Here is a 27,966-nt window from a genome sequence, read left to right as displayed (position 1 = left end):
ATTGCTTTCAGCTTCTGGCTCCAGTGGCTTCCTCTCTAGCTCATCTCTAGCTCATCTTTTTCTCTGTGAGCATCTCTTAATTTAATCTTTCTTGAAAGACTCCAATAAAAGGATTAATTAAGATGTATCTTAGGCAATTCTTCTATTGAAATAGCCTAATCAAGATGTCTCACCTTAAATAGTTCTGTACGCACAGGAATGGATTGAAAGAACATGGCCTTCTCTGGTATGTATGACAGGTTCAAACCACCTTACATGGTAACACTAATCAAGAGAAACCTGCAGTTAGCTATTTTAATATCAGACAAAGCAGATTTCAGAACAATGGAAATTATTATGGATAAAGAAGTTCATTACATAATGATAAAGTGGATATTTTCCAAAAAAGACATAGCGATCCTTAACATGTATCATGCAACGTGTTATAAAAGTTCATGTTATAAACAGAGCTTTAAATAAGTGAGACAAAAACTGATGGAACTTCAAGAACATATAAGCAAAATCACTATTATAGTTGGAGATTGAAACATACTTCTGCCATTAATTGAGAGATACAGCAGGCAAAAATCACTAAAAATGTAGTTGGACTTAATAACAACATTAATCAATTGGATTTGATTGACAACTATATAATAAAAATACTTCAACTACAAAAAGAAAAATATTCTTCTTAATGTTTCATGAAACATTCTTCAAGATAAACCATATTATGAGTTAAAAAACACACTAGAAAAATTTTAAAGACTAGAAATCAGACAAAGTATGCTTAGTAGCATATTAAATTGAACTAGAAATTAACACAGAAAGCTAGAAAATCTCAAAATATTTGTAGATTAAACAACCCATTTCCAAATAACACATGGGTCAAAGGAATTTTAAATAAAATTTTAAAAATATTTTAACTAAATGAAAACAAAAATGCAACTTATCAAAATGTGGGATGCTGTGAAAGCAGTGGTTAAAGGAAAATTTGTAGAATTTAAGGCATATAATAGGAAAGATGAAAACTCTAAAATCGAAAATATAATCATCTTAGAAAACTAGAAAGATATTATGAAATTAAATAAGCAGAGTAAAATAAATAATAAAATTAGAGCAGAAATAAATGATATTATAAGAAGGAAAACAGTAGAGAAAATCAACAAAACCTTAAGTTGACTCATTGATTAGATCAATAAAATCAATAAAAATCCTGCCATTCTAAATGTGCCAGTTTGAAACTCCTGTGTACACCAAAAAAAAAAGCCACATTCTTTAATTGTAATTTAATATTGTGGGGTGGAAACCTTGGTTGGTTTGTTTACATGGAGAAGTCACATACTTAGTTGTGGCTGAAATATTTTGATTGGATTATTTCTGTGGAGATGTGACCTTTTATTAGGTGGAATTGTTACTCTGCTCATTCAAGGTGGGTCTTGATGAGTTTACTGGAGTTCTTTAAAAACAGAAGTAAAAGATTCCAGCAGACGAGATCGGGCGCGTTAAAAAAAAAAAAAAAAAAAGACTCCAGCAGATGCCAGCCATGTGCCTTCCCACAGAGTGTTCTGGACCCATTGACCTTTTATGAGTCAATGTATCTTTCTCTTGGTGGCTTAGTTTGGATATTTTTATGGTGTTGAAACAGTAAACTTGTAACTTATTAAATTCACATTTTAAAAGATGTTCCATTTCTGGTATGTTGCTTTCCAGCAGAATTCATAAAACAAAACACTAAGCAACAAAAAGAGATGCTACACAATTTACTAATATTAGAAATTTAAATAAGAGACCTCACTTCTGTCTCCATGGCCATTAAAAGTACAATAAAGGAATATTATGAACAATTATATCCACACAAATTTGATATCTTATATGAAAGAAACAAATTCCTTGAAAAACTCAGCACCAAAACACAACAAAAGAAGAAAAAAAAAATGAATTGGCCTTATGTTATTAAAGGAATTAAATCAATAATTAATAGCTTTCCAAAAAAGAAAGCACTCAGGCCCAGATTGTTTTAATCATCAATTACACCAAACATTTCAGGAAGAAATAATATCTATTCTAAACAGTCTTCCAGAAAAAAGGTTTGGGATAAATTTTCTAACTTGTTGTATGAGGCTAGCATTTCCCTAATTCTAAAACCATATAAAGATATCAAAAGAAAATAATTCAATGGACCAATATCTCTCATGAACATAGAAAGAAAAATCTTTAACAAAATATTAGCAAATTCAATCCCACAATGTATGAAATTAATTAAAACATTATGACCAATTGAGATTTATTTCAGGTATGCAAGGCTAGTGTTTTATTCTGCTAAGCCTAGCAAAATACAATATACAATAAATGGGCTGGCTTTTAACAACTAGAATTTATTAAATGTGACAAGCTTACAGTTCTGAGGGTATGAAAATGTCCAAACCAAGCCATTATTAGGCAATGCTTTCTCCTTGAAGATTGGCTGCCAGCATTCCTGGACTCCTCTGTCACATGGCAAGGTACATGGCAGCACCTACTGGTCTCTCCCTTCTTTTCCATATTTTGTTGCTTTCAGATTCTGGCTTCCATGACTTTCTCTCTGTAGCTGTGGCTTGCTCTGTCTCTGTCTCCATATACATTCAAGTTTACAAAGAACTATAATAAGAGGATAAAACCCCACCCTGAACCATGTCTCAACTGATGTGACCTAATCAAAATAGCCTACTCACAATAGATTTACACTTACAGGAATAGGTTAACTTCAAGAACATAATTTTCTGGCATCTATAAAGCCTTCAAACCATCACAACTGGTTCAATAATCAAAAATAAATTATTGTAAGCCACTATATTAGCAGTCTAAAGTAAAAAAAAAAAAAATCATATGATCCTGTCAGTAGATGCGAAGAAAGCATTTAACAAAACACAGCACTCATTAATGATAAAAACTCTAAAAGCAACATCATTAACATCATACTTGAAGTTCCAGCCAATGAAATAAGAAAAAGAAATAAAAGATGTTCAGATCTGGAAGGAAACAATAAATCTTTCTTTGTTTATAGATAACATGATTTCCTACATTGATAATTCCCAAAATTTGACAAAAAATCTTGGAAGTAATAAATGATTATAGTAAAGTTGCAGTATCTAAGGTCTGTACAAAGTCACTTGCTCTCTTACATGTTGGCATTGAGCAATTACAATGTGGAATTTAAAATGCAATGCCATCTATATATATATATATATATATATATATATATATATGTTTTGTTTTGTTTTTGCATGAGCAGGCACTGGGAATCGAACCAGGGTCTCTGGCATGGCAGGTGAGAACTGAACCAATGTGGCCTGCCCAATACCATTGATTTTAGCACCAAAGAACAAGATGAAATACATAGACATAAATCTAAATTATATATGTTAAATTGCCACACAGGGACAACTACAAAATTCCTAAGAAATAAATCCAAGATCTAAGTAAACCAAAAGATATTCCATATTCATGGACAGGAAGATGCAATATTGCTAAGATGTCAATCCCTCCACTTCGATCTATAGATTCACACAATCCTGGTCAAAATCCAAGCAAGCTATTTTATGAAATTTGACAAACTGAATCTAAAGTTTATATGAAAAGTGAAAGAACAAAAAATAGCCAATACAATTCTGAAGAACAAAGCTGGACAACCAACATTACCTGATTTTAAGACTTGTTATAAAGCCAAAGTAATGGAGACAGTGTGTTATTGATGGAAGAGTAGATAAATTGATCAAGGGAATACAATAGAAACCCCCAAAATAGACCCATACCTGAATGGAAAGCTGATTTTTAGCCCAGGAACAAAGGCAATTCAATGGAGAAAGGATCATCTTTTCAACAAATGATGCTGGAACAATTAAATGTGCATAAGCCAAAAAAAGGAAAAAAGTAGCCACAGTTCTGACATCTTTTCCAACTTTTAAATTAAAATATTTCATTGGCCTAAATGTACAATGCAAAAGTATAAATCTTATAGAAGCTAACATAGGAGATGATCTAGGTGACTTTGAATTTGGTGATTAGTTTTAAATACACCAAAAGAAGAATTTATCAAAGAAAATGCTGATAGGTTGGATTTTATTAAAATGGAAATCCTTATTCATGAAAAGCAATGTTAAGAGAATGAAGAGGCAAACCACACTAACTTGGGGAAAATATTTGCAAAATATACCTAATAAAGGATGTGTATGCAAAATATTTTTAAATTTTTGGAATTAAATAATAAGGGAACAATCAGCCTTATTAGAAGATAGGCAATAATCTAAACAAAAATGGGCAAAAAGATTGCTATATATCCAAAGAAGGTATACAGAGGGTAATTGGGCATACAAATAGATGTGCAAATTCATTCATCATTAAGGAATTACAGATTGAAGCAATGCTGAGATACAATTATACACTTATTATACACTAAATACAATTATACACTAAAATCCCCAAACACTGACAATATAAAACGCTGGTGAGGATATGGAGGAACAGGAATGCTCTTTCATTGTTGGTGGGAGTGCAAAAATGATAAAATGATTTTTTGGAAGACAGTTGCACGGTTTCTTACAAAAGAAAACATATTCTTATATGACTCACTGCATACTCTTATGTATTCACCCACGTAATTTGAAAGCTTAAGTCCACACCAAGTTTCTGTCCATGAATGTTTATAGAAGTTTTATTCATAATCACACAAAACTGTAAACAACCAAGATGTTCTTCAATAGGTGAATGGATAAACAAGCTGTGGTACATCCTGCCAATGGAATATCATTCAGTGATATAATAAATGAGCTGTCAAGCTTTTAAGATGCATGGAGGAACTTTAAATTCATATTTCTTAGTGAAAGAAGCCAGTCTGAAAAGGTAGATACTGTATGATTCTGCGTATATGACACTCCAGAAAAAACAAAACTATAACGTTGGCAAAAGATCAGCAGTGTTGTGGTTTCTAGGGGTTTGGGTGGAGGCAGGGGAGGGATAAACAGGTGAAGCCCATTTTTAGGATAGTAAAACTATTCAGCCTCAAACTGAAAATTATGTGAAAATGACACTGGCATTATGCATTATACCATTAGAATGGTACAAGGCAAAAGGTGACTCTTAATGTGAACTATGCATTATATATTGATACTGATTCACTAATTGTAACAAATGTAGGACACTGATGTAAGATGTTAACACTAGGGAAAATTGTGGGTGCAGGTTATATAAAACAATATGTACTATATGCTCAATTATTCTGTAAATCCAAAACTGTGCTAAAATTAAGTTTTTAATTAGGTTAAAAAATCAGACAAATGTATAAAAGATGAATAAGGATAAAATATAGGAAAAGTAACACCAGTATATTAGTCAAGGTTCTCTAGAAAAACAAAACCAACAGGAGATATCTATAAATATGAGATTTATAAAACTGTCTCACATAATCATGGGGTTGCATGAGTCCAAAATCAATAGAGCAGGTCACCAGGCTGGCAACTCTGATGCAGCATCTTGCCAAACTCCACAGTTGAAGCTCACTGGCTGAAGAAGCAGTGACAATACTCTCTTCCCCTTAAAATCTTCAACTAACTGGATCAAATTCAACTGACTAGATTCTTTCATTGTGGAAGACACACTCTTAATTGTAGATGTTATCAACTTACTGATGATTTAATAAACCAAGCTTCTGCTTTATCAACCAGCCACAAATAAGCCTTGCAGTAATGGTTAGGCCAGTGCTTTCTGACCAGACAGCTGGACATCATCACATGGCCAAGTTCACACCTGAACCCAATATCACAGTCCATACCTTGTCAATTTGGCAGCAATACATCATCCTAAACACACTTAATCTCTAAATAAGACACAATAACAGACATACGTTGTGCCTAACAATACTTGTTACAAGCGGAAACAAAAGAAATCTCTCCAGAATAGCTTACAGTCCTTAGGTGACATTCACCCTTAGACTTCATATCCTGTGTACTAGTTTGAAGCTATTATGTACCTCAGAAAAGCTAGATTTTAATCTTGATCCAATAGTGTGGGGGCAGCCATATCTTCTATCTTGATTCAGTATTTTAGGGTAGAATGTTTTGATTAGATTTTCTCCACAGAGATGTGGCACACCCAAGAGTGGGTGTGATCTTTTGATTAGATTAGATGGAGATGTGACTCTGTTAATTCAAGGTGGGGTCTTAATTGGTTTACTGGAGTCCTTTAAAAGGGGAAAATTTTTGAAGAAGCTTGAACAGTTGCTTCAGAGCTGACAGAACCAACATGAGACCCAGACATTTGGAGATGCAGGGCCCAGCAGATACTGCCATGTACCTTCACATGAGAAGCTAAGCAAGCCAGAACCAAGAGTTTTGTTTTAGAGGGGCTAAACGTACACCCACAGGTGCAAAGCAAGGAACCTCCACAGGAAACAGAGGCTGAAAGCAACAGAACCCAGGAGCAAGGGACAAGTAGATGCCAGCCACAGCCTTTCCAGCTGACAGAGTATTTTGGATAGCATCAGTCTTTCTTGAGTGAAGATAACCTCTTCTTAGTGCCTTCATTTGAACATTTTCATGGCCTTAGAATTGTAAACTTTTAACTCATTTTAAAAGCCATTTCATTTCTGGTATATTGCATTCCAGCAGCTTAACAAACTAATACATACTGTGACTTAAATACTATAACATGAACAATGCAATTTATGTCACATGATAAGTAAACAAGATATGTATTTGTTTTATGTACAAAAAAATCATACTCATAACAAAATAAGGAGGAACTATGCATACCATCATGGTCCTTGTTTCTGTAACTGGCCACATGATCATAGATCATATTTATCACTACCTTCTTCCATTCCCATTCCATGTTTCCTTTACCGTCAGCAAGCACTTCAGTTGAGCATAGTACTTTGCCTGTTAGAATGACCTAGTCCTTCATTCCTGAAGTTTCTGGGCCATTGATAGCCATGCCTGGATTAGATTGTTGCACTTTTCCATTGACTTTAATCATAGAACATGATAATACTAAGAGAAGTCCTAGGAGATTTCCCATGTTACAGGAAAACTCTTCTTTATATTCATTATGTAGTTGCCATCCTATTTCCCCTTGATAGTCAGGATCAATAATCCCAGACAATATAGTCATCCCCTTCTTTGCCTGCTGATTCAGAGGCCTGAGAAGCCTGAAATGATCAGGTGATAGTCTTAATTTTCAGTTCAATGGAATCATTGTTGTGTCTCCTGGTAGGAGCATGCCTCCATTTGGAATGAAAACCTATAGACCAGCAGAGTTTAATGTTTCAGGAACAGGAAGCAAAAATTTTTCCTGTGGATCACTAAGGGTGATAGGGAGTGGTGCCACTCCCATTTTCAACCTTTGATTCCTAGACCTGTGAATCTTGGCTATGGGAGAAATGACACCATACAGTGGACACTGATTCAGAGCATACACAGCTTCCTGGAGAATGTTATCCTAGCCCTGTCAGACATTGCCACCTAGTTGTCACTGTAATTGGGTCATTAAAAGGTCATTCCACCATTCTATCAAAGCAGTTACCTGTGGATGATGGAGAACATTAAGACCAGAGAATTCCATGAGCGTGTGTCCATATCTGTACTTCCTTTGCTGTGCAGTGGGATCCTTGACCAGAAGCAATTCTGTGGGGAATATCATGATGGTGGACTAGATTTTCTGTAAGCCCATGGATGACAGTTTTGACAGAAGCATTTTACTCACTGAAGGAAAACCCATATCTAGAGTCTGTGTCTATTCCAGTTAGAACAAATTGCTGCCCCTTCCATGATGGAAGTGGACTAATGTAATCAACTTGCCACCAAGTAGCAGGCTGATCACCTCAGGGAATAGTGTCATACTGGGGACTAAGTGTAGGTCTCTGCTGCTGGCAGATCAGGCATTCAGCTGTGGCAAATAGTCAGCAGCCTTGGTGGGTGGAAGTCCTTGTTGCTGAGCCCCATGCATGAACTTCATCCCTACCACCATGCTCACTATTTTTATGAGCCCATTGGACCATGGCAGGAATGGCTGGGGAAATAGGTGGACTGGTATCCACAGAATGGGTCATCATATCAACTCAGTTATTGAAACTGTCTCTGCTGAAGTCACTCTCTGGTGAGCATTTACGTGGAGCACAAATATCTTCATGCTTTTTGCCCACTCAGAAAGGTCTATCCATATACCTTTTCCCCAGACCTCTTTGTCACCAATTTTCCAATCATGATCCTTCCAAGTCCTTGACTATACACTCAAACCATTAGCAATACATCATGAGTCAGTACAAAAATGCACCTCTACCAGTTGTTTCCAAGCAAAATGAACAATGAGATGCATTGCTCAAAGTTCTGCCCAGTGGGAGAATTACCCCTCCCCCACTGCCCTTTAAGAACATCCCAGAAAGGGGCTATAGTGCTGCAGCTGTCCACTTTAGGGTGGTACTTGCATATCATGCAGAGCCATCTGCATCCCAGACTCAAGTTTTCTCTTTCTAAGTCAACTGACTGTAAGGAACTCTCCCCAAGAAGTCATAGCTCTAGGAGGGGAAAGAGAAGGTAATATGGAAGGAGTGGAAGCCATGTATATGCAGCCCACTCCTTCATGCAACTTACTTCTACCTTCAGGACCTGCTCAAGCCCTATCGCCTACATATCATTTCCATTTTGTGATGGAGTATTGCTGTGCATGCCTAACTTTATGGCTTGGTGGGCCAGACAATGCCAAGCTCATGATAGGTAACTCAGCTCTTATGGTAACTTAGTGGCCCATCTTTAAGCATTCAGTCTCTACTTAGGCCTAGTAGGAGGTCAAAAGCTTTCTCAAAAGAAAAGTAGTTATCTACAGAGGATGGTAAGACTTAACTCCAAAATCCTAATGGCCTGCATTGTGATTATCTTTTAGGGGCCTTCCAAAGGCTCCAGACAACTCTATTTGCCACTGACACTTCCAGCAGCATTAGATCCATGGGATCATATGGTCCAAGTGGCAGATCAGCTTGTACAGCAGCATGAACCTGTCATAGAGCCTCTTCTTGTTCTTTTTTTTTATTTTAGCCTATCCTTGGCAGGGTTAAGTTTCATATAAACAAACCCCAAGGTTGAGGGCTCAGACTATTGGTTTGGTTGTACCCACTGCTTGTGAGAACATCAGGAATTCTCCAAAGGGGGAAGTTGAATTTTCCCCCTTTCGCCATTCCCCCAAGGTGACTTTGCAAATAGTTATTTTTCCCCTCTTGTTCTGATCCCCACTCAAAACTAGTAGCCTTTATGGTTACTTAGTATATGGGCCAGAATAGCATGTCCAAATGAGGGATATATTGTTTCCAAAATCCAAAGAGGCCAATGAGGTTTTGTGTCACTTTTTTGGTCATTAGATGCGCCACATGCAACAGCTTATCTCTCACCTTAGAAGGGATATCTTGATATGCCGTATACTACTGGACACCTAGAAATTTCACTGAGGTAGAAGCCCTCTGTATTTTTATTGGATTTATCTCCCATCCCCTGACATGCAAACGTCTTACCAATAAATCTACATAAGTTGCTACTTCTTGCTCACTAGGTCCAGTCAACATGGTATCATCAATATAATGGACCAGTGTGATTTCTTATGGGAGAGAGAAATGATCAAGATCCCTGCAGACAACTTTATGACACAGGGCTGGAGAGTTGATATACCCCTGAGGTAGGACAGTGAAGGTATACTGCTGGCATTGCCAGTTGAATGAAAACTGTTTCTGGTGAACTCTACTAACAGCTGCTGAGACAAAAGCATTTGCTAAGTCAATAGCTGCAAACCAGCTACCAAGTGATGTGTTGATTTGCTCAAGCAATGATACCACATCTGGAACAGCAGTTATAATTGGAGTCACCACCTGGTTAAGTTTACAACAATCTACATTCATCCACCAAGACCCATCTGTTTTCTGCACAATCAGAATAAGACAGTTGAGTGGGGATATAATGGAAATCACCACCCCTGCATGCCTCAAGTCCTTAAGAGGAGCACTAATCCTTGCAATCTCTCCAGGAATCTGGTATTGCTTCAGATTTACTATTTTTCTGGGCTGGGGCAGTTCTCATGGCTTTCACTTGATTTTTCCTAACATGATAGCCCTCACTCCATGAGTCAGGGAATCAATGTGGGTATTCTGCCAGTTGCTGAGTATGTCAATTCCAGTTATGAATTCCAGAGCTGGAAAAATAACCACAGAATGGGTCTGGGGACCCACTCACCCACTATGAGATGGACCTAAGCTAAAACTCCATCAATCACGTGACCTCCACAAACTCCTAAACTGACTGGTGGACCAGAGTGATGGTTTTTTGTTTTTGTTTTTGTTTTTGTTTTTAATTCTTGCATGGGCAGGCATCTGGAATCAAACTCAGGTCTCTGGCATGGCAGGTAAGAACTCTGCCAGCTGAGCCACTGCAGCCTGCCCCAGAATGATATTTTGTGTCTCCTGGAATTAGTGTCACTTCTGTGCCAGTGTCCATGAAATACCTGATCATTTCATTTTCCTCAATGCATTGTTACACTGGTTGAAGGAAGGTTAGCAGTATAAATTTTGGGCAGTGAATAGGGTCTTTTCCAAAGGGTACCCAGCCCTCCCTTCATTCAAGGGGCTCTGGGTCTGTAAACTGTATCAAGACTGAGAATTGATTAAGGGGCCAGGACTCTGTATAATTCAATTTAGACTTCTGTTCACTTGACCTAGAACTTTGCTTAAACAACTCAAACAAAAATTTAATAGACTGTCCATCTATTTTACTTCTAGGTACCCCATGATCTACTAAACAATGCCATAAGTCTCTGCAAGTCAGATTATTTTGACTACTACTTTGAGTCTGCTGTTCATTATGGTAGCCAAGCTTACCTTATCTATGGCAATGAACTATTGCCGCATGGCTTCTGCCAACTCAGGATCTGATTATCCCCATTGTGTTTAAAGATTCCACCTCAGTGGCAGCAGTTACCACAGTACTTTCTGACCTAAAGAGAAGGTATCTACAGAGGTCTTCAAGGATGATGGAGCTAGTCTCACAAACTTATTTCTCGAAGTCCTGGTAAAAGGTGTGTCCTCTGGGCATTCCTGGGGTGTATAAGCAGCTCTTCCATGATAATGCACTCTAACATTCCAATCTCTCTAAGCCTTTGCATCACTTCCTCTACACTATAAAAGGGCAGTTCTGGCATTTCAACCTCAGGTAATGCTGACCACCTTTTGACCTATGTTTTAGCCAACCACCCAAACATATTGTTAATGCCCTTTGTAACCCCTTGAACTACAACTTGAATGCAGAATCTCTGCTTAGTGGGCCCATATCAATAAATTCATCTTGATCCAGCTTTATATTCCTTCTACCATTATTCCACACCCTTAATATGCATTCCCACACATATTCCCTGATTTCTGTCTATATAGATTGGAAAACTCATGCAGTTCTTTTGGAGTATAACATACCTCCTCATGGCTCACACTTTCCTCCTTACCATTTGGGGACTATTAGACCTTTAGTGTAGTTATAGGTCTGGAAGAAAATAGTGGTGGTGGGAGTGGGTCATGGAAAAAATTAGAAGTGTCTTTCAAGCTGCTCTAGCTTGCTAGCTGCCAAAAACAGAATGATTTTTAAAAAGGGAATTTAATAAGTTGTTAGTTTACAGTTCTAAGGCCATGAAAATGTTCAAATTAAAGCAAGTCTATAAAAAATGCCCAAATTAAGGCACCAACAAGAGGTTACCTTTACTCAAGTCAACAAAGTTCACAGTCTCTCTCTCAACTGGAAAGGCACATGGCAAACCTGACGACATCTGCTAGCTTTCTCTCCAGGCTTCTTGTTTCATGAAGCTCTTCCCATGGGTGATTTCCTTCTTCATCTCCAAAGGTCTCAGGCTGTGTGGATGCTTATGGTTCTTGTGGCTCTCTCTTCTCTTGTGGCTCTCTCATCCTTCTGAAGCTTTCTCCAAAATGCTTCTTCTTTTAAAGGATTCCAGTCAACTAATCAAGACCCACCTAGAATGGGTAGGGCCACATTTCCATGGAGATAATCTAATCAAGTTTCTGCTGAATGGAGATTGAAAAAGGGTTGTATTCACGTGATTGGATCAAGATTAAAACATGGTTTATCTGGGATACATAACCCTTTCAAGCCAGCACACAAGACAATTACCTCAGGGCATTCCACTGCAGTTTCATCTGGTGAAACAGGATTACTCTCTCCAGACACAGCAGTGAGGGCTGTTTCCCCACAGGAAGTGATTACAGATTTGGCAGGCACTGAAGTATTAACCTCTTAAACTGGAGATTGGATAGCAGACTCCTCAGGGTGGATTGGAAGCTGGGAATCTGTCTCCTCAAGGCAGGTTGGAGGCCAGGAAGCTCTTTCTTCAGGGCAGGCTGGAGATTGGGTGGCTGTTTTCTCTGGGCAGGCTGGAGATGGGGGCTAGGGAGCAGTTTTCTCAGGGCAGATCATTATAGGTCTATCTAGCAAAAACTCAGCAGAATCCAGGGTTTCCATGTGCCCATTGCCATCATGATCAAGTCAGATGGTCCCATCCCAAATTTTAGGATCCTATTCTTTTCCAATCAAAGCCCTTACTTTAGCAGCAGACATGCTGCAAGTTTGAGAATTTAGTTTATGTTGTTAATCTGCTACTTGCACAATGAGGCTCTGGGTCTGGTTTTCAAATCTTAAACCACAGGAAATAAGATTTTTCTTCAAAGAACACAAAGAAAGTATTACATTTTTCACAGGGCATTTAAGTTAATTTGAAGCCTTCAGCCCATCCCTTTTCCTCTTAACTGTATACAGCATATCTAGAGATGAACAGTCAACACCATTATAACTCTTAGCTCCACAAAATTCCCTTAAGGTGTCAAAAACACTTTCATCCAGAGCCTCGCCTCATATAAGCATATAATTAGCTATATGAAATGGTGATATTTGCATATGTCTAGTGACAACTCATGCCCTGAACTTTAAGTATCACCTAGATTATTGGAAATACAGCCATCAGTATTATTGAGTCTAATCAGAGTAGAAAGCCAAATGCAAAATCCATGTTCAAGATTCTGTTTCTCAAGAGCCACTCCCAGTGTCAAACTGTGTTAGTCAAGGTTCTATTAAATCAACAGGAGCTATCTGTAAATATGAGATTTACAAAAGTGTCTCACATAACTATGGGGATGCAAGAATCCAAAATCCATAGGGCAGGCTGCCATGTTGGCAACTCCAATGAAGGGCGTTGAGAAACTGCAATGGAGAGCCTCAATTGGCTGAAGAAGCAGTGAAAATTCTTTCTTCTCACTTAAAAGTGTTCAGTGGATTGGATCAAATTCAATGACTGGAGTCTCTTATATGTCAAAAACACTCCCTTAGCTTATTGCAGGTATAATCAATCACAGATGCAATCAACTTCTGATGATTTAATAAACCAATCTTCTAGCTAATCAACCAGCAATGTAATATCTTAGCAGTATGGTTAGGCCAGTGCTTGCCTGATCGTACAACTAGGCACTATCTCCTGGCCAAGTTGACATCTGAACCTAACATCACACTAGGTAAATTTGGAAATAGCAAAAGTAGAAATTAAAGAAAAGTATAATAATTTAAATGAAAAGCCTAGTTAAATTTTTGAAAGATAAAAAATAAAGGAAGCCAGGTAAACAAAGGTCTGTAAAAACGAGCCATGAGAGAAAACTAGCCTTGAGAGAAAACTAGCCTTTTGGAAGTTGCTGAAGACAACAGGGGACAATAGAATGCATTATTATGCTTACCTGGTAAAGCAGCTTTTATGACTATCACACACTTGGTGGCCTCAGGGAATACAAATTTATTCCCCTGCAGTTTTGGAGGCTAGAAGTCAAAAATCAGTCAAGGTATTGACAGAACTGATTATTTCTGGAGCTTTTTGGAGCAAATCCATTCTTTGCCTCTTTTAGCTTCTAGAAGCTCCTGGTTCTCTGTTTTTCTGGCAGCATCACTACAATTTCTCTCTGCTTCAGTTATCACATTTCTTTCTGCCTCACTGATCTATCCAGATAATTTAGAATTTATCGGGCCCATCCAGATGAATCAGAATAGCATCCCAATCTCAAGAACCATATTTTAACAAGATCTGCAAAGGCCCTTTTGTCATATAAGGTAACATTTACAGGTTCTGGGGGTTAGGCCATGGGCATCTTTGGGAGGGGGACATTATTTAGCTTTCCACACATGGCAAAAAAACGTAAGCAAAATCATAAGAGAAATGATTCAGATCTCATAACAGAGAAAAATAGCTAATTTCTGAGAGAAAAGACCTAATGTATATAGATACATGCCATGCATGTTTATTGGAAAACTGAGGAATCTAAAGATAATTTTTCCAAAATTGTTCTTGAGTTTCAGTGCAAACCCAATAAAAATCCCATTTTTAAATTTGTTTTAATTTGACATATTCCTCTGAAATGTGTATAGAATGCAAAATGCTGAGGATACCAAGATAAACTTGAAGGAGAACAAAACTGAACGACTTACAACAGTAAATGTCAAGAATTATTTTAAGATCATAGAAAAAATCATACATTTGGCACAAGAGGGTTCCCACAGAAGACCCTTGAAAAAAAAAAGCTCTTTAATGTAATACAAAGATTAATAAGGTCCACTGAGATAAGCATAAACTCTTCCATCAGCAGACCTGGATACATTAGAAATCCATATAGAAAATTTAACCTAGACTCCTACATAATCCCAAGAACAAATATTAAGGTCAGAAATTTAAACTGAAATTGTGAAGGATAAACTGGAAGTTTTCTAGAAGAAAATGTTGGGGAATATAATTATGAACTTGGAGTTAGCAAGATTTCTTTCTTATAGAGCACACAATGCATAAATCATGAAGGAAAAAATGATATAATCCAAATTTCAAAAAAATGAAAAATATATACTTATGAAAGACAGAGAACTCTTATACATTGCTGATAGGAGTATAACAACTGGCAATACTATAATGCGTTTTGTGCTGTCTGTCCATTAGTATTATTTTTCAACACAAATATTCTTAAAAAGTTGAAAACTGTCTTATGAAACTAGAATTAAAATAAAATAGCCTTGACATGTGCTCTCTTATTATTGCTTATAATCTTCAAAATGACAAAATTTATCAAAAATTAATTAAGTATAAAATGTGAAAATGGCATTTCTTATTATACCATTGCTTCAGTAGAATGGCATGTTATTCTTTTATCATATGAACACTGATATTAATATTTTAGTAAGAGATTTCATGTAATTAATTCATTAATTTCATGTTATTAATTAAAGTATCTAAACAAATGTACCAAAATATAGAAAATGAGAATGTGCTTACTTTCTTGTTAAAAGTATTATTTATCAATATCAAGTAAAATATGTATATAAGCATCTGTTGATTTAATAATTTCTGCTTGAAGTGTATTCACTGATTTATTTAATTTTATAAATAGCAAGTAGCCTAAAAGAAAAGTGATATTGTGTTGTTTCTATTTTACCAAACTGAAGTAAATTGCTTTCCAGGTATATTGAAAAGAAACATGATAGAAACATTTAAATATCAACCTCTTTAAAATAAATTATTGACAAAAAATGTATTCTCAAAATAATAAAAGCAAAGTATAAGTCAATAAAATATTAAAATAAGGATTCACTTTGTATTTGTTAAATTTAAAAAGATAACATTTAAGCACATGAGAAAGGCTAAATTATGACACTAATTATCGCATACAAATTTCATTATCACAGCTTAAACAATGAAAGTAATATTGATGATGGTGATAATGATGAGATTTAATCTAATTTAAGAAAAACAAAATAAACAGAACTTTAACTCAGAAACTATTATTATTTATATTTAACTTGTGAGAAAAGTAACTATAGTACATTAATATCTTGCCCAAACTCACATATCTAGTAAATGGAATGGTTGCATTTCATCCAGGCTTTCAAAGTTCAAAGTCATATTTTATACAGGATGCTATATTGTCTATCAGGTAAAATCATATAGATTATTTCAATATAAAAATCTGTATCAGGATTCAGTAAGAGAAGCAGCACCAATAAAAGGCTATACACATGCACGCACACACACACATACACTCACAGACATGTATAGGTTGTTAATTCAGTTATACTTAGGAGAAAACATGAGCAGGATGGAACCACACAAGCATGAACTGAAGTTGCTGTACCTGGTGGGAGTTCATCTCTCTTTCTCTCCAAGGAAGACTTAAGTCCACTTTTAAGATGTTCATTCTTATTAAACCAGGCTCACGCAGAGTGTCTTCCCTTCCTGTTATTAAATCAACCCATTCAGAATAATCTTTTAAATGTAAAATTTCCAGATTAGGGGTTTTAATTGCATCCAGAAAAATTCCTTCTTAGTAGCACTTGGACTAGTTTTCTTTTTGCAGGATCATTTGACACCCATACCCATATCTTTACCATATTTAATCTCCAAATTTAGACAATAACAAAATCATACTTCTACTTACATGATGCAACTATACTCAAACAATCAAAAACATACTAAGCGTTTCCCCAGAAAAGTACGCTTAGGTGATATTCACTCTCCTTTTTTGGTTCCCAGCCCCTCAATAATTTGCAAGGCTCAAACTCTGTCCCCAAGGAGAATTTCCCTAAAGCACAGTCCTTTAGGGCCATTCCAGAATTTAAGGTCCTTAAGGGATGAGCTATATCTGTTAAAATTCTCCTAAAAACTCCACATTTATTCCCATAAAATTAAGAGCACTTTAAAATGTTATTCTGAATTACAAAATGGAAATATTAACCCCTTATTTCTTTTAATTGGCTACAGTTTCTCTATCCTTACAAATATTTCAAATTTAATTTATCCATATATAAAATTTATAGTTTTCTAGTATTTAGCAGATTGTAGTAGTAGGCAATGTCATTCTGAGTAGATCTCAGAGTTGGCAAATGACAGTTTGAGTTAACTTAAAAAAAAACATTTTTAAAAGGAGAATTGGCTTCTTTTTTTTTTACTTGCAGTTTCTCTTAGTAGAGATATATTTTTAATCACTATTATTTTGGAGAATTTTACTGTCAGTAAATAATATTGTGGAGAGAATGGATTTAGTCCCAAGAGAGAGCAAGCATTCCAAAAAAGTTTTTCTCCAGATTTGGTTTGGATTCTTGTGGAAAGAACACAATATATTTGCTAATTGTGACTGTTTATTGCATTACTTTCAAAAGTATTTTATTTTGCAAAAATGCCACAATATAACTGATACATCAAATCGTTCATATTCAATGTATAGAAGCATAAGGAAATTGGTGTGATTTATATCAGACAATACTAATAATTGATGGGAGATTACTATAATCATACAAATTCTGGACAAACTATAGTAATTTTTAAGGAAATTTACTTCCTACCATAGGAAAATATTGTTCATGCCTAAAATATTTTCTTTATGTATAATATATGAGACAACTATACATCTATCCTTACCCAATATGACACAAGCACATTCTTTAGCAAGATTATCTCTATTTTGTATTTTCTTCAAATGTCTACATTATAACTTGCTTTACTTCATATCCAGAAAATAAAAGTAAAATACTAGATGAGTAAACTGAATGGTTGATGTTTTAAGTGTAAATTTACCAAGGTTTATTTGATTTGGCTGGCATACACCTACCTCTGTCTTAGAGCTGGAAGCAGCAGCAGTGTTTAATGGAAGCATAGCCTTGGTTAAATAGATGCTTATAGCAGAATAAATTTGTGATGGTTTCACAAAGGAGACTAAAATGAATAGAATGGAAAAACTCAGAAATTTCTAGAGTATATTTTTCCTTCTTGTGCAATAAAACAATAAATTTTAAACTCAGGAGAAGTTTTCATTTTCTAGTCCTCTCTCAATATTGTTTGTACCTGTTTTTGTTTTAATCTTAAAGAGAATTATGTACATTAAAAGGAAATATGAATAAGCATGTGGATTATCATTTAAGGAGGTCTAAATATGTTGGCTTCACTCTGCAGCTTTAGTGGGAAATAACACAAATGATAGGTGCTTATTCTTAATCCAACTCGAAACATTTTCTATACAGTATTCTAGGTAGATTTGGGGATTTAAGAGGACCAATCTAAAATAAAATAAGTAAATAACAAAAGACATAATTTACCTTTTTTAAGATGAAGAATGACTGACTAATTATAAAGCACTGTTTTCAGTTATTAAAATTAAGATAAATGAACACAATAAGTAGCTATTTTCTATTAGGGCTAACAAGTAAAATTAAACCTAATAAGATTTGAGAAGCAGTTGAAATATTGATTGTAGAAGCATAAATAAAGATTTACTCTTTCTGATTTTAATGACATATTTAATAATGACATAACATAAGCAATTTCCTTTCTGAGGCCAATGGATATATGAAGAAATAACGTGATAAAATTGTCTAGATTAATAAATATGAAAAATTATGTGTTATACCTCTTCACCTCTTTTCATCTTCGTTTTAAATCCTTGATATTGTATCTCATGTTTTTAAACTTATTTTTGAGAAAAAATTCTATAGACTATCCTTTCACTCCTCTCAATAATTACTTTGCAGTTTATTTGCTATTTATTGTATATGAATATCAAAGTGTCAGTAGCTCCATATTCCTTAGACATGATAAGGAATTGAATGGGTGATGTCTGAGTTTGGTCTATGACATGGGTTAACTCAATATGTTAAAAATAAGGTAAAATAAGTATACAGCATGTCAAGTTCATTTTAATTGCTAAGTCTATATTTGGGAATAATGGTTTGACAAATAAGGTTAATCCCTTATCTCAAATTTAAAGTGTAAATTGGCAATATAATCTTCCTTTTTAATTTAAATTTATATTTGAAATATATCCCTATATCGAATTACTAGCTGTTGGTGAATGAAAAACTTCCCTTACCTCTATATCATATGTCCCTTGACTTGATGTCTTAAGCTTTCTATTCTTACTTAATTATAAAGTAAATATGATTATTAAATATCAATGTTACATAGAGTAACAAATAACAAAGGAACCTAAAGCAATGTAAACAACATTACATAAAGTTCAATTTACTATAAAACAATAGCATTTTTGTAAATAAGGAACTTTTACTTTCAGGAAATTATTGTCCTCTTCAAAAATGCAAACAAATTTCCTTTCATATTTCATGGTTATTGTTATTCTTCAAAAAGTTCTTTGGAGCATGCTAATCATAGTGGACTTAATGTATCCTAATTTTAAGTTTGTGCAATTCTACTTGTCCCATCTTTTCTATAAATCAAGGACGAAGTCTTTAAGTCAATTCCTCTACTTCTATTTGTAAATTTTTACCTTCTCAAGAAAAAATCATGAGTCACTATTAACTTACAAACAGATGTCATTAATGATATAAGAATAGATTTACAGGGCTTTATCTGTGAAGCTACTAATTTCTATAAGCCTGGTATCATCTGTCTTTAGAATTTCTGATTTATATATCATTAAAAGATATGGGAGTTTTACACAGAAGGATAAGAACTTAGTTCTGAAACATGCTTGATTAATAAAAATAGAGATACAAAAACACATAGTGACTTATGTAATGTACTAAAAATAAGAATATTTTATTTTATCCTTAGTCTTCTCAGATCAGATTAGCCACCAAATGTCCCATGCCTGTTACATAATATGCTTTATAATAGTAAATAACATCTCTTTATTTTCCTTTGGGTCACGTCCAAATTAAGAGAAAAAAATAATGCCAATACCAATTTTCATAACAGAATAATTAAAGTGTGAACTGTTCGACTCTATTCAACAAAATGATTTCTTAAAGGAAAAAGTACAAATTTAATTAAAGAAACATTTATTGAAGATCCTTTAGGTGCTGGCCTCGGTGATGCCTAAATGAATAAAAATGCAGTATTTCCCTTTAAGTTAGTTAAAACATAATGGAGAGAAGAACATGTAAAAACAAATGATATTAAAAGGGGAATTAACTGTTAAACTAAATTATAATTGGCATCCTTTAGGGACACAGTGAATGATTTATTCTATCAAGACAATAAAACTTTCCATGAGGGAATTGGCATTCGTTCTGGATGTTGAAAGAGATTAAAGATTTTTCTAAGCGGTGTGAGTGCATAATAACACTTAGGAAGAGAATTAGATTAAGGGAGATTGAGCGAAAACAATGTAGGAGAGGCTAAAAGAGAAGAAGTGAAAAGTTGCATGCCCTGAGGGAATTTTAAAACTAAGAATATGATCAAGTATTTACTTTCAAAGTCCTTTAAAACTGGTTGTTAGGTGCAACATATGGGCATGGTTCAAATTTTGGATGCAAACCAGAGAACATTATGCCTAAGATGTTTGTGGTGACAGCAAAGTTACTATTCTGAAAGTCTAGAAAAAGATGACTCAACAATATTGTAGTAATTGTGGGACAATGTCCAAGTAGCTGAGAACATAGAAAGAAGGTCATATTAGTTTTGTTTTATCCATCATCAATAAAGAATCCTTCCACAATGTTTCCTTCTAAGGCCCTTGGAGATTGCTGGAAAAGTTACCTTGGAAATAAATATTTTATTAATATTCAAAGACTGAGCAAGACATCAATGCATGAAGTTTATTAAAGAGAAAGCTGTTTCAAATTTTTTTATGGGTTATCTTGGAAAGGTTTACAAATTTGAGGAAATGGGTAATTTGCTCTAAATAAAAGAAAAGATTGTAGTTTGAGACTATTTCATTGAAATTTGACCCCAAATAATGAATAAATAAGTAAAATAATTCAATATAGCAAGTACGACTATTAAACAAGCAATTATTCTTATTCTTGATTCAAATAAGGATTGCAATTCTACTATTTGCTGGTGTGGGACAACTGAAAAGTCATAACAACTCGTTAATCCTCAGGTCTTCTCAACCTCTTCTTTTTCTTCTGACAATAGCAATCATACATAATTGTAGACATATTACAGGATTAAAAGAGAATTAGGGCTAATTGATTTAGATCACATATCTCAGTTCTTGACAGCACTGAGTAAATTACTAGGTATTCTCACAGTACATATATACACACATACATATATATTCCTACTTGAAGTAACTGTTTATGCAATTCAAGCAGTAATTTAATGGTTGTAATAATTTTTACAATTATAACATTATTACTTGTGGAAATAGACTATATGTTAAAAATGTTTATTGTGGTATGGTTAGTTGAACTAATTTGTTTAGTTCAACTGGAACTAGAACTGTTTTATTAGTTGAAGTATTTATTAGGGAAGATCACCAGGAATAGATACAATTGGTATATGTGTCCAATTCATTTTTTAACAAAATTAATGTGCATAGCCAAATATATTTTGGCTGAAACCAAGCATATTCAGGGTAAAACATAAACTGTGAAATCTGAAAATTTGACTTTGTTACTTTGTTAAGTTCTGGCTTCATAGTTTATATGTTTTATAATCTTAAACAATTTACTTAGTGTCTCTCAAGTCTTCCTTTCCTTTCAGAATGATAGTATGGGTGTGAGAAGTGATATAATCACCACAGAAGTTTACAGTGATTTTTTTTTAAGTAATATTGGGCTTCGATTCCCAGACCATGCATTCCCCCCAAAAAAGTAATATTGGTGAACATACTTTGAAACACTAAAGCAGTAGTTATAGATTGGTTGTCGGCAGGCATGAGCATCCTGTCAATCATGTGTTCTATGACTGGTAGGATGCGGGCAAGCAGAGAGTTCTGTGATTAAATAAAACATTGCCAATCTTTTTTAAACATGGCTGCTGGAACAGCTCTACAGTTTCAGGCACTTCCCTCTAGCCTGATATACCTTAATCTAAAAAGAGGATTATCTGTATAATACATAAGAATATCCTTCAGGATAACGTATCCTTTTGACTCTGAAATCTCTTAGCCACTGACACTTTATTTTGTCTCATTCTCTCTTACATTTCAGAAAATTCTGATAAGAATCCAGATTTCCATTTCATGAAAAAAAAAGGGGAGGAGAACATCTGGAAATACTGGTCCAAGGGTTCTTCAAATGTAACAGTTGCTAGATGCTAAGGAAAAGCATTCCATCTCAAGCAGGTGATGCTTGCTGTCCCCCCACATGGCCTCCTACATCTTGGTAGACTCTGTGATGTAGAGATGATGTTTTGCCATTTATTATCATGCTTGATCTATTTTCTCTTAATAATATATTTTAGAAAAAAGTAAGATATATTGGTACTTAATTTATGTTAAAAGTTTGAAGCCAACATAAAAACTAATGCAGCTACCACATTTTATAAAAATGGGATATGTTATTTCTTTGAAGAGAGCAGAATATTCATAAATACTTATTTCATAAGAAAATCATGTTAAAATTTTTTTAAAACTGTACAAAATTATTAACTAAGTTTCATATACCACATGATTGCTCTATGCATTTGAATTGCAAATTCTATTCTGATGAGTTCAACTATTGTGGAAAATTCACTTGCTTATGGGTGAAAGTATGGAACACTAAATATGGTTAGTTTGCACAGAAATGTTTGCATATGAAATTTTGGTATATTTAGCAATTTTATGTCTAATTTTTGAATGACAAAAATTACTTCACTACTTCACTACTTCATAACACTTCAACATCTGTAGATATTGTGAGATTTCCTTTGATTCACAATTGTCCTTATATTCAGTGTAAAATATCTTCATTTACTACAAAATTCAACATTCTAAATTTTTGCATGAGTTTTGTTAATATCTTTAATCTGTCAGTTATCATTTATATATCCAAAGTTCTACCTGAAAATTACTTTTGTTGAGTAAATCAAAGTCACCAATTATGAAAAACAAATTTATTAATTCTTAATGGTTACAATTGGAAATATCTCTTCATACATTTTACATATCATGATTCTTCTTTGGGCAGTTAGGTAAAATTATATTTCTTTTTATACATATTGTTAGTAGGATATTCCAACTAAAAATTGCTATTTTCTTATCTCTATCTTTCTCACATTCTGTGTGATTCATATAATTAAAAAATTCCTAGATATATTCCCAACCACTCCTTCTGCAATGAGGGTATATTGATTTATTATATTAACACATTGAAATAATTAATTATTTATAGCTTATTTATGCCTACATATGTTTATTGTAGAAAAGACGAACAGCAAAAAACAATATATTATGTTCATGTGTTAATTGTAAAAAATGTAACAAATGTTTGCATGATTCTCAGTATTCATTAAAATGTTATATTACATTGCATATCATGACATCAACAAAGTAAATAGACTTAATCATTTAAAACAAATAATACATTCTTAGATATATTGAAATAATTTGTTTCCTGAGAACCAAAACTCTAATTCATATAAACTAATGCAGTTATTGAATGTATTCATTTACTTCTTAATGCCTGTAATGATGTAGTCTAGACATAGCAACCATCTCCAATTAAGATGTTTTAAGAATATAATTAGGATGAAATAACGTGTACTAAATAATTTAAAGAATAGTTTTATCACTACTGGTATTGGCACATTTGCAAAAATACTTGCAGAAGTTTCTCTTCAGGATTTTTACTGTTATTATTAAGATCCCCAATATATGTAAATTGAAAACTGCATTACAACCATGAAGGAATCAATCGCTAAACATTTTGGTTTTCCCTTAAAGATATCTTATTTTTCTCTAATGTTATAAAAAAGGAGTCTTAGTTTTTAAAGAAATAATTAGTGGAAGTTGAATAAATGATATATTTTAGTTTAGTTTAGAAGAAATTTCTTAAAATTGATTATCAAAGACAGACTTCCCATTCTATATTGTTAATATACAAGTTAATCAGTTTTATAGATTTTTTTTCAACTTTCATTGAGACCAAATATTGGGTTTGTCTCCTACCTATTTACTAATGTGAAAGTTATATATATAACATATTGACAATTTAACAATTCCTACCTTCATAAGTTAAAGCAGAGGAAATAAAAATGTAATGGAGCAGGTGGGCCACGGTGGCTCAGCAGACAGAGTTCTCACCAGCCATGTTGGAGACCCAGGTTCAATTCCCAGTGCTTGTCCATGCAAAAAATATATATACATATATATATATTTTTTAATATAACTATACATATATATGTTTAATGGAGCAATTGTATTTATGTTCATGTATAAATTTAAGGTGAGTGTGTGAGTGTGTATGTCTCTTGCACGTGTGTACAAGAGAGAGAGATAGGGAGAGAGAGAGAGAATTAGATTCATCTTCGGACAAAAATCCCAAACCAACAATGGTTTTCACCCACATCTAATTCTCTTATTTAAAAAGGTTAGTGGTGGGTTGTATGCAGTCCAGCAGGAGTATGAAGGTTTCACTAAGTGTTCAGGGAATCTGGACCCTACTTTTACCTGCTCCTCTATCACGGCACACTCAAACTCACATCCCAATAAGGTGGCTTAAGACGAGCCATTGTAACCACATTCCCTTCAATAAGAGAAACGATTCAAAGAAAGGTCGAGAATCTTTTTTTTTTTTGTCTTAGTATGAGTTGTCTTTATTGAATATTTAAAGAAATGCAAAGAAGTTGATGAAATGGGGTGGGAGTGATCCATAGTAGTAGTCAAGAAAATATAAAGTAAAACTTGATAGCGTTTTTATTCACCAGCTTAACACAAGTGTTCAAGGACACTGGATCCTTCTTTTACCTGCTCCTCTATCATGGCACACTCAAACTCACATTCCAATAAGGTGGCTTATAAAAAATTTTTAGAAAGTCAATTGTGATGATAAGAAAAAATTAAAAAGTTAAAAAAAACATGATCTGTGCATATCTCAGCAAATTTCCCTAGAGAAATAGGGTATGCAAATATTAATGTTCTTGCTGTATATTGTCAGATTTTTCTTCCTGGAGAGCATTTCAAAGTACAATTTCACTGGTTTTTGAACAAATTAGATATTATCATTTTAAAATACTGTGTTAAGCTGGTGAATATCAAGTTTTAATTTGGTTGGTCAAAGATACTGGAGACTAAAAGAGGTATCAATTTAATGATTCAGCGATGATATTTAGTTGCTAAATCCTGTCTTCTCTGTAGAAGCCCACCATCACTGCTGATCTTTCGATCCCTCACTTTAGGAATATTTGGTCTGTGGCCATTCTAACTTTTTCATGTTGGAAAGGGCTGTCACTAATATGGGGTAGGGAGATGGAACTCTGATGTTCTGGAGAGGCTGGGTCCTCTAGATGTCAGGAGTTATGTGGTGCAGGGACCCATCTCATGACTCCCTTTTAAGGACTTCTCAGAAGTCAGTAAAGGGGAGAATGGAAGCAATTAACTGTCTCGGCCACATGAACTTTCCTTAATCTAAATAATTATGAATGGTTTATTGAATACACTTTTTCTAAAATGAAAATACTTAGATGTATATTATATTATCATTTTTAAAAGAAATCTTAATATCAAGTTTCACGGTAGCATCAAGAGGAAATTGTTGCAGTATTGTGTTCGTCTTCCCCGGCCCACTCTCTGAATATTTCTTCATACACATGCAAATTACTTTACAATCATATGCAATTTTTTGAATTGTTGTTAAGTCTATTTTTAGGAAAGATGTATATTTTTCATATAAATATTAATAATCGGAATATTTAATGTTAAGTTAGACTACTTATTAAAGTTTATGAGCATGGTAGAATCCTAATAAGAAAATCTGCATAATTTTATTAAAGTTATTCTTGTGATATGGCTCTGATCCTAACTATAATTCACTGCACTTCATTCTGTTATATTCTATAAGTGAAGTTTCGGGGTATTGTAGTTTTAGGCTAAAGTTTATACTCATGGTACTCCATCTTTAGTTTCTCTAAAATGAAATTTATATGAATATATATCTTCAATATTTCAGGAACAGAATGCATATATTTGTGTTGCTCTGGTTTTAATTATTATAAAGATATGCCTTGGACAAATTATGAGGCATAAGTAAGTCTAAATCTCCCACGTGATTAAATGATGCATATCTCATTTAATTAGAAATACATATTTGAAAAAAATAAAAATCCTACCATGTAAAATATGAATTTTGGAGAAAGATCTGAATTTTTCATTAGCTCCATGATTCAAAGCATCTGGCTCCTGCTTAATCTCTCTTGTTTCAAGTTACGCCCTATATATGTAACACTAATTCCCATCTTGGATTTTTATATGAGAAATTACTTCTTCTATACTTGGCTTTATTTCATACTAATATTATTATCCATCCTATTAATGTTCAATTATGGCCCCCAAAGATAATAGATGCATTTTTGAAATACTCTATCAAAAATATGTATTTGAATGTAATTAATTTTATAATGGTTTTTGAGTTTTTATTTATTATATATTGTATATGTCATATTTTATGAACGCATCCATTAGGAATATTATATTAATTATAATTATGCTAGCATTGATACATATGACTATTTTGAAAGCAGAAGCTACACTGAGATTATGCCCTGTTGCACTTGCTAAAACTCATTTTTCAATGATTTTTAATTGGACAAATATATCATTGAAATTCAATTTAACTCTCTAATAGCTACCCCTTAAAACTGTTCCATACAAATCTGCTTACCCATTTTATAGTTATTGAAACAATCATAAAATTAAGTAATAGGCAAATCTATTCAAACTGTCACCTCAAGGAAAGAATTCCAAGTGATTAGAATTAAGACTTCTGTGGTATGTGACAAAGCAACTTCTAAGCTTCTCATATCCTTCTCAGAATAGAAAATGTTTGTAAGAACAACTAAGTAAATCTAAGAACTTGAAACAATGTTAAGCCTTTAGTCAGGACTGAAATTACACTTTTTACTGAATTTGAAAATGATAAGTAGGAACAATATAAACTGAAAAAAAAAGGTCTCGAATACTCTGAATCTCATTCTATATGTATTATGTATTTTGTAGTTTCTTTTGAATATCTGTATTATCTTACTTTACTTCATATCCAAGAAATAGTATTTGCTTTATCACTTAATGTAGCTCTATGTTATATTAGCATGTGCATTTCCTAGTGGACATCTCAGGATTGTTCCAAAACCTTTTCTCTAAGAATTCTCTGTCCTCATGGCACAGCTGAAATGATCATCCTAGCAAGCCTATTAGGAACATATGCCATATGAGTTTATTTAATTTTTTACTTGTTTTAGAATAAGTAATCAATCACTTCATGTATTCTTCAAAGGCATGACCCAAGAGGTTTACAGAAAGGGAGTATCCTGCATATCAAATGCAAATAAATAGAAAAAAAAAGTGAGAGAGAAAGAAACTGAGAAATCATACAAACAAGTACAAAAAGAATGAAGGTTCTAGGCAAATTTAGTAAAATCCCCGTTTGAATTGATTGAGGTCATTAATCAACCCATGAGTGGACATTCTGAAGGAACAGTGCTATGAGTAACTGAAGGTAATACTGCCATAGAGTCAGAATGATTGACTCATAATAAACTGAAACATTTACATGAAGCTATGTCCTCAAACCACTTTTTTTTCCTTCTACAGTTGGCTCTAAATAAACCAATTTGAACCAAAACAAGTCCAACTCAATTAATTCTTTTTTAAGGAAATATGGAGAGCACCATTTGAAATTCTTGATGCACAATCATCATTTCAGAGATTCTTAAAATGATTGAATATGAAAAGCCATGGAAAATGTACAACTAAAGACTTATGTTTTGTACTACTTACAGAGCTTTGAGCATCATGGAAATAAATGACATCATATACAGTTAAATAATCAGTGTAACTTTATCTTGCAATAAAGGGGTGAACCAGTGTAAATAAAAAGTTACAGATGTATTCTCATTGCAGCTGAGACTCGATACCAGCCTTATTCTTAGCGAGAAGATTCTCTTTAGAGCTGAGTATTCTGAGTCAGATGCAATTCCCCCTATAGAATAAGCAAATTACTATCTATTTACTGTTTTTTTATGTTTTCT

General features: G+C 33.9%; 1 long non-coding RNA gene across 1 annotated transcript in view; it reads left to right on the top strand.

Moving 5' to 3' along the window:
* LOC143679327 (uncharacterized) overlaps nucleotides 1–27,761 on the top strand; it is a 41,848-nt gene extending 14,087 nt beyond the window's left edge. Inside the window, exons 3-4 of the long non-coding RNA XR_013173656.1 lie at nucleotides 21,951–22,084; nucleotides 27,530–27,761. This is a non-coding gene — a long non-coding RNA (uncharacterized LOC143679327). The remainder of the gene's footprint in view (nucleotides 1–21,950; nucleotides 22,085–27,529) is intronic.
* Nucleotides 27,762–27,966: the final 205 nt, after the last annotated feature.

Source organism: Tamandua tetradactyla, chromosome 4 (assembly GCF_023851605.1).
Source record: "Tamandua tetradactyla isolate mTamTet1 chromosome 4, mTamTet1.pri, whole genome shotgun sequence".
NCBI classification, from domain to species: Eukaryota; Metazoa; Chordata; class Mammalia; order Pilosa; family Myrmecophagidae; genus Tamandua; species Tamandua tetradactyla.
The sequence above is the reverse complement of the archived record's forward strand: the minus strand, read 5'-3'. Positions and strand labels throughout refer to the sequence as shown.